Below are 8793 nucleotides of genomic sequence, written 5' to 3'. Positions count from 1 at the left end.
CTCTTTTGAGGATGATCAGTAAGGGAGTTTTGATATTTATGTCATGCTCTATCCATCCATGTCTTTGTTGGCATTTGTGGAGTGCTCTAGGTTGACTCAATCGAGCTCAACTTTTGCTTCGTTGTTAATCTGGGCAGATCGTCAACTTGTTTGCGATTTCGCCGATGCTACCGTTAGTGTTCCATGCATGCTATGCCTTCGTTCTTGCCATGTGTAGCTAGCACTTTGTGCCTTCTTGCTGGTGATATGCTTTCCTTGCCATGACTTGCACCGTAGTGAGTGCATCGAGCTCGTTTACATGCCTTCGTGAGTTAAATTTCAGCATGTCTCAGTTTTCACTAAGTCTGAAAACTGATTGTGTTCGAGCGATGTTCGTGAGCTCGGTAGAGTATTTTGTGAACCCTTTTGGCCCCAGGTCACTTTGGGTGTTTTGTTAAGCTTGTTGAGTAGCTCCATGCCATGTTCTTACTTGTCATGTTCAGGTTTTCTATCATGTTGTTTTGCTGCTCCGAAGAGAGCATCGTGATCTGAAATTTCAGACTAGTGTTAATTTCACTAAGTCTGAAATCTGTTTTGCATTTGCGTTTTAGCCATGCTTGTTTGAACCTCTTAATGGATGAATTTGCCTATGGCTCAGTGCTAGTGTTTTGTCAACCATCTTGTGTACATCACTGCCATGTATTTTGTTTTCATGTTTGGTGGCTGTAGCATGTTCATTTCGTTGCATTTAGATGCCTACTTGCTGTAAATCGCAGACCGGTGTCATATCTTAAAACGCTTGCCATTTCTAAACCGTAGCTCCGATTCCTATGATCTTTATATCGTTTTCAAGCGATTTCATCCCCTCTATCCAGTGTCACACTTGGTTTCCCAAGTTGATGCCAGGTTCATGCATTTCCTGTCATATCTTGCATTTTGCATCCTGCATCGCATCCCGCATAGCATATCGTCATTTCATCATATTGCTTGGTCTTGCCCGTGGTTGATTGTATCCTTGTTGCTTGTTTGTCTTGTTGGGTAGAGCCGGGAGACGAGTTCGCTACCGAGGAGCCCGTTGAGTTTGCTTGTGAGGATCCAGTCAACTCTGACAACTGTGCAGGCAAGATGATCATACCCTCGAAATCACTACTATCTTTGCTATGCTAGTTTGCTCGCTCTTTTGCTTTGCCAATGCTACGATGCCTACCATTGCTTGTCAGCCTCCCAATTGCCATGTTGAACCTCTAACCCACCATTGTCGTAGCAAACCGTTGACTGGCTATGTTACCGCGTTGCTCAGCCCTTCTTATAGCGTTGTTAGTTGCAGGTGAAGATTGGAGCCGTTCCTTGTTGGAACATTTATTTACTTGTTGGGATATCATTATATTGCTATGTTATCTTAATGCATCTATATACTTGGTAAAGGGTGGAAGGCTCGGCCTCTCGCCTAGTGGTTTGTTCCACTCTTGCCGCCCTAGATTCCGTCATACCGGTGTTATGTTCCCGGATTGTGCGTCCCTTACGCGGTTGGGCTATAATGGGAACCCCTTGATAGTTCGCCTTGATTAAAGCTTTTCCAGCAATGCCCAACATTGGTTTTACCATTTGCCACCTAGCCTCTTTTTCCCTTGGGTTTCCGGAGCCCGAGGGTCATCTTATTTTAACCCCCCCCGGGCCAGTGCTCCTCTGAGTGTTGGTCCGAACCAGGCAGCCTGCGGGGCCACCTCGGGGAAACTTGAGGTTTGGTTTTACTCGTAGCTTGACCTATCTGAGTGTGCCCTGAGAAAGAGATATGTGCAGCTCCTATCGGGATTTGTCGGCACATTCGGGCAGTGTTGCTGGACTTGTTTTAACCTGTCGAATCATCTTGTTGTACCGAGATACCGAGTCTGATCGGTGTGTCTTGGGTGGAGGTCTATTCCTTCGTTGACCGTGAGAGCTTGTTATGGGCTAAGTTGGGACCCCCTGCAGGGATTGATCTTTCGAAAGCCGTGCCCGCGGTTATGGGCAGATGGGAATTTGTTAATGTCCGGTTGTAGATAACTTTAATTAAACTTAATTAAAATGAAACAACCGTGTGTGTTACCGTGATGGCCCCTTCTCGGCGGAGTCCGGGAAGTGGACACGGTGTTGGAGTTATGCTTGCGCAGGATGTTCCTTTAGTTTCTCGCTCGTGCTTCGCCTTCTCTTCTCGCTCTCTTTTGCGTATAAGTTAGCCACCATATATGCTAGTCGCTTGCTGCAGTTCCACATATATTTGCCTTATCCATTCCTATGAGCTTAAATAGTCTTGATCGCGTGGGTGTGAGATTGCTGAGTCCCTGTGGCTCACAGATACTACAACTCCAGATGCAGGTCCAGGTGTTTCTGCTCCAGTTGACGATTACGAGCTCCAGTGGGAGTTCGATGAGGACTCTCAGCGATACTACGTATCTTTTCCGGATGATCAGTAGTGGTGCCTAGTTGGGGTTATCGATTCAGGACCTTGTCGCATGTTGGGGGTCTTTTCTATTTTGGCGCCGTAGTCGGGCCATGAGTGTTTGTTTGATGGATGTTATTTATGTACTCTGATGTGACGTGGCGAGTGTAAGCCAACTATGCTATCTCCCCCTTTTATTATATATTACATGGGATGTTGTAATGATTGCCTGACTTGCGACATTGCTTTCAATGCGGTTATGCCTCTAAGTCGTGCCTCGACACGTGGGAACTATAGCCGCATCGAGGGCGTTACAAGTTGGTAATCAGAGCCTTCCCCGACCTTAGGAGCCCCATTGCTTGATCGTTTTTAGCAGCCGAGTTGTGTCTAGAAAAATGTTTTGAGTCCTTAGGAATTATATATCGGAGAGCTTAGGAATTCTTTTTACTTCCCAGCCTCCTCATCGCTCTGGTAAGGCATCCTGACGTAGAGTTTTGACTCTTCTCTTCTCAAATTTCACTAAAAAAAATTTTTAGGATCACGCGAGTATCTTGGTTTTGTTCCGATGGTTTTGTGACGAGAACATTGTTCTTGGTGCCTACTGTCTTTAGGGGTTGTGGCAGTGTCCCGGGGAGTTGAGCTCCGAGGTGTTGTCGTCACAATTTTATCGTTGCAATTCTGGTATACTTGAGATATGTTCGCCGACATCGAAAATCTCTTTTATGCAGTTCGTTGGTGAGATAACCTCGACGCCACCCAGTACTGGGGCGGGAGTTCGGGAGTATCGCCATAACTTGTATAACGGATGCTTTTCGAAGGTTGAGGTAGATGGTTTCCGAAGTTTTCCTGGTTATGTGTTGAAGGATGGATACAGCTGGATGTAGGATTTGCTAGTTTGGGTGAGATATTGTGCTTCCCCTGTATCCCCAACACCTGATTGCATAACCGGAAAGGTTCGGGAATTTCATAGGTGGGAATTCTAGTAGCTCTAGTTCTTCTTCCACGGATATTGGTTTGAGATTGGGATTTCTTACCGATTATTCGTTCTTGATCCGTACCTTGTTGATTTATTTCTATACCTTAATTCTTCGTGGCTTCTCAATTTATGGATAGGTGACCATTTGAAGAGGAATGCATTCATTCATTTTGTTCGGATGTGAAGACTATATGTTGCAATTTTCATTCCGTTGGATTCAGCTTCTATATTGTTGTCTATCAATGTGCTAATGGTGGTCAACCTCTTCAGGATGGCTCCTCCAACGCGCACGACTCCGAATCCTGATCCGCCTCCACCTCCGCCTCCTCCGGAAGCATGGCAAGCTGTGATGGCCGCTTCTAATGCAAACACACAGTTGATCATGCAAATTCTCCAAGAGCGCAATCAAGGCAGTCAAGGGAATCAAGGCCATAATCAGCACCACTTTGCTACTCTGAACCAGTTCCACGCAAATGGCCCAAAGACGTTCAATGGTTGTGTTGAGGCTACCGATGCTGACGATTGGCTAGTGGATCTGGGCAAGCATTTTGAATGCAGCAACGTCAGGCCTGAAGATTTTGTCAAGTTCGCTTCTTTCCAGCTCAAAGATCAGGCTGCAGAGTGGTTCCAGCAGTACAAGGATTCCAGAGGTGGACGTCTGATCTCTTGGGACGATTTCCGTCAAGATTTCCGCGCTCATCACATCCCTCAAAGTGTGGTTGAGAGTAAGCGTCAGGAATTCCGCAATTTGAAGCAAGGCTCTTTGTCTGTCTATGACTACAACAAGTTGTTCCAGAAGCTCGCCCGTTTTGCCAAGCAGGATGTTCCTGACGAGAAGAGCATGATCTATCAGTTCAGGGGTGGTCTTTGTGAGGAAATTCAGCTCGCTCTTGTCCTCTTTGAGCCGTTGAGATACGATGAGTTCTACAACATGGCACTGAAGCAAGAGGCTGCTCAGATGAGGTGTGATGCTTCCAGGAAGCGTGCCAGAGATGTTACTCCGTCTTCCTCTACTCAAGTGGTCAAGCAGCAGAAGTATTGGCTTCCTCCTCCTCCGTTCCGTCAGCCGTATCAGCAGAAGAGCAAAGGTGGCAGTGGTTTCTCCCACCCACCCAACCCAGGCTTTCAGAACAAGGCTTCGTCTCAAGCTCCAAGATCGAGTGCTCCGTATCACCGTCCGCTTTCAGAGGTCACGTGCAACAAGTGCCAATAGAAGGGTCACTATGCCAACAAGTGTACCAACCAGAGGCGTCTCCCTCCTCCTCCTCCTGTCAGATCGGCAAGTACAACTGTGGTCAAGCACAATCCCAAGCACGCCAAGGTCAATATGCTGAATGCAGCTCAGGCTGAGGATTCTTCAGATGTCATTATGGGTAACCTTCCTATTAATGATATTCCTGCAAAAGTTCTTTTTGACTCGGGTGCATCGCATTGTTTCATGTCAAAGCCATTTTTTACCAAGCATGAGTTCGTTTCTTCTCATTTGGGTAAACATATGGATATTATTTCTCCTGGCAAACGTTTGAGCGCAAGTCTGGAGGTGCCAGATGTCGCTATCTCGATGGGCGATTTCAAGTTTCTTGCTTCTCCTATGGTTCTTGGTAACTCGGATATCGATCTTATTCTCGGGATGGACTGGCTCTCTAAGCATAAAGCTCAGCTTGATTGTGCAGCCAGGCAGATTCAACTGACTCATTCGTCTGAGGATGTTATTGTCTTTGCCGCTCGGGATAATACCATCCGGTTGTTTTCTCTCAATGAGAAGGGTGAATTGGATGCTATTTCGCAGATTCCGGTTGTTTGTGAGTATCAAGACGTCTTTCCAGAAGAACTTCCAGGGATGCCTCCGCACCGGCCAGTTGAATTCGTTATTGAACTTGAGCCTGGCACGGAACCTGTGTGCAAACGTCCTTACAAGCTCGGGCCTGAAGAGTTGAAGGAGCTGAAGAAACAACTCGACGAGCAAGAAAGATTGGGTCTCATTCGGCCTAGTACTTCTCCGTGGGGTTGTGGTGTTCTTTTTGTGAAGAAGAAGGATGGATCGAGTCGACTTTGTGTTGATTACCGTCCAGTTAACAAGAAGACCATCAAGAACAAATACCCACTTCCCAACATCAATGAGCTGTTCGAACAACTCAAAGGTGCTCAAGTATTCTCCAAGCTTGATCTCCGTATGGGTTATCATCAGATTCGTATTCGTGAGCAAGATATTCCCAAGACGGCGTTCAGAACAAGCTTTGGTTCTTATGAATACACCGTCATGTCTTTTGGCCTCGCCAACGCTCCTCCGACGTTCTCTCGTATGATGAACTTCATCTTCAACCCCTACACCAATGAATTCGTTTTGGTCTATCTCGACGACATTCTGGTTTTCTCGAAGAACAAGGAAGATCATGCCAAGCACTTGCGTTTGGTTCTTGACAAGCTCAGAGAACATCAGTTCTACGCCAAGTTCCCCAAGTGTGAATTTTGGCTCGATGAGGTTCTTTATCTTGGTCATATCATCTCTGCCAAGGGCATTTCCGTGAATCCTGAGAAGGTGTCCGCAATTGTGAATTGGGAACCTCCTCAGAACGTGAAGCAACTCCGCAGTTTTCTCGGTCTCGCAAGCTATTACAGAAGATTCGTTGAAAACTTTTCTAAGATCGCCAAGCCTCTCTCAAATCTTCTTCAGAAGCACGTCAAGTATGTTTGGTCTCCGGAGTGTGATATTGCTTTCAACACTTTGAAAGAGAAATTGATCACTGCTCCAGTTCTGACTCCGCCTGATGAAACCAAGCCGTACGAGGTCTTTTGTGATGCCTCTCTCCAAGGTCTCGGTGCTGTACTCATGCAAGAGAAGAAAGTTGTTGCTTATACCTCTCGCCAGTTGAAACCTAATGAGAAGAACTACCCCACTCATGATCTCGAGTTGGCGACAGTTGTGCATGCTTTGTTGACTTGGAGACATCTTCTATTGGGAAGGAAAGTGGACATTTTCACTGATCACAAGAGTCTCAAGTACATCTTCACTCAGCCTAATCTCAACCTCAGGCAGACTCGATGGGTCGAAATGATTCAAGAGTACAATCCGAGTATCGAGTATACTCCAGGCAAGGCTAATGTGATTGCTGACGCTTTGAGCAGAAAAGCATATTGCAACAGTCTGATTCTCAAGCCTTATCAACCCGAGCTTTGTGAAGCTTTCCGCAAACTTAATCTGCAAGTTGTTCCTCAAGGTTTCCTCGCCAACCTTCAAGTCTCTCCTACCTTAGAAGACCAGATTCGCCAAGCCCAACTTCTTGATGCTATGGTGAAAAAGGTGAAGATTGGTATTGCAAAGAGTCAGTCCAAGTACAAGTGCTTCCGACTTGATGACAAGGACACTCTCTTCTTCGAGGATCGAATTGTTGTGCCCAAAGGTGAACTTCATAAGGTGATCATGAACGAGGCTCACAACTCTCTCCTCTCCATCCACCCTGGTAGTACGAAGATGTATCAGGATCTCAAGCAAACTTATTGGTGGACTCGAATGAAGCGCGAGATCGCTCAATTCGTGAACGAGTGTGATGTCTGCAGAAGAGTGAAGGCAGAACACCAAAGGCCAGCTGGTCTCCTCCAACCTCTTGCCATTCCAGAATGGAAGTTTGACCACATTGAAATGGACTTCGTGACTGGGTTTCCAAAGTCCAAGCGTGGCAATGATGCTATCTTCGTTGTCATCGACAAGCTCACCAAAGTGGCTCATTTTCTGCCTATCAAAGAGTCGATCACTGCAGCTCAATTAGCGGAACTCTATACCTCTCGCATTGTCTCTCTGCACGGTATTCCTCAAGTGATATCTTCAGACCGTGGCAGCATCTTTACCTCCAAGTTTTGGGATTCTTTTCAGAAGGCCATGGGCACCAACATCCGCTTCAGCACAACTTTCCATCCTCAAACAAGCGGTCAAGTCGAGCGTGTCAACCAAATTCTTGAAGATATGCTCAGGGCTTGTGTGATCTCCTTTGGCATGAAGTGGGAGGATTGTCTTCCTTATGCTGAATTCTCATACAACAACAGCTTTCAAGCAAGTTCGGGCAAGGCCCCCTTTGAAATTCTGTATGGCAGGAAGTGCCGTACCCCTCTCAACTGGTCTGAAACCGGTGAACGTCAGCTGCTGGGTAATGACTTAATCACAGAAGCAGAAGAAATGTGCAAAGTCATTCGTGATAACCTCAAAGCAGCCCAGTCCCGCCAGAAGAGCTACTATGATAGTAAGCACCGTGATCTGGCTTTCGAGATCGGAGATCATGTTTACCTCCGCGTCTCTCCCATGAAAGGTACTCGTCGCTTCGGCATAAAAGGGAAGCTTGCCCCTAGATACGTGGGACCTTTCAAGATTGTCAGCAAGAGAGGCGACCTCGCCTATCAACTCGAGCTTCCTTCAAACTTTGCAAACGTTCATGATGTGTTCCATGTCTCTCAGCTTCGAAAGTGCTTCAAGACTCCTGACCGCACCTTCAACTTCGAGGACATTGAGCTCCAAGAAGATCTCTCTTATCGTGAGCACCCAGTTGCTATTCTTGAAGAGACTGAACTCAAGACTCGCAACAAGTCAATCAAATTTCTCAAAGTTAAGTGGTCTCACCATTCCGACCGTGAAGCCACCTAGGAACGCGAGGATCACCTCCGTTCTGAGTACCCGGAGTTCTTTCAGTCCTAGATCTCGGGACGAGATCTTTTCATAGGGGTGGAGTGTTGTAACGCCCCAGATATACTTTCCATATTTGTATCCAACTCTTGCTGTCTCCGGCGCTAAGTTATATTTATTTCTCGGGTTGGGTCTTTGTCTCCGTGTGTTGTTTTTCTTTTTTCGTGCATCCCTTATCATGTCATCATGTGCATTGCATTTGCATACATGTTCATCTCATGCATTCGAGCATTTTCCCCGTTGTCCGTTTTGCATTCCGGCGCTTCGTTCTCCTCCGGTGGTCATTTCTAGTCTTCTTTCGTGTGTGGGGTTTAAACATTTCCGGATTGGACCGAGACTTGCCAAGCGGCCTTGGCTTACTACCGGTAGACCGCCTGTCAAGTTTCGGGTCATTTGGACTTCGTTTGATACTCCAACGGTTAACCGAGGGACCGAAAAGGCCTCGTGTGTGTTGCAGCCCAACACCCCCCAAATTTGGCCCAAAACCCACCAAACTCTGCTCCATGTCCTAGAGCGTTCGATCACGATCGTGTGGGCAAAAACCGCACCTCATTTGGACTCTCCTAGCTCCCTCTATGCCTATTTATACCCCCTCCATTCGGATCTCTTCTTCCCCCCGTCCGAAACCCTAGCAAAAAAAAAACAGATCAAACCCCCACCGCCGACGGACGTGTCCGGATCGGACCGGACACCGTCCGCCCCCCTCGCCGCCAGCCAACCGCGAGCCGCCAAGTGGCGCCGCGGGTC

This window comes from Triticum aestivum, chromosome 7B, assembly GCF_018294505.1.
Source record: "Triticum aestivum cultivar Chinese Spring chromosome 7B, IWGSC CS RefSeq v2.1, whole genome shotgun sequence".
Taxonomy (NCBI): domain Eukaryota; kingdom Viridiplantae; phylum Streptophyta; class Magnoliopsida; order Poales; family Poaceae; genus Triticum; species Triticum aestivum.
Note: the sequence above shows the minus strand (reverse complement) of the source record.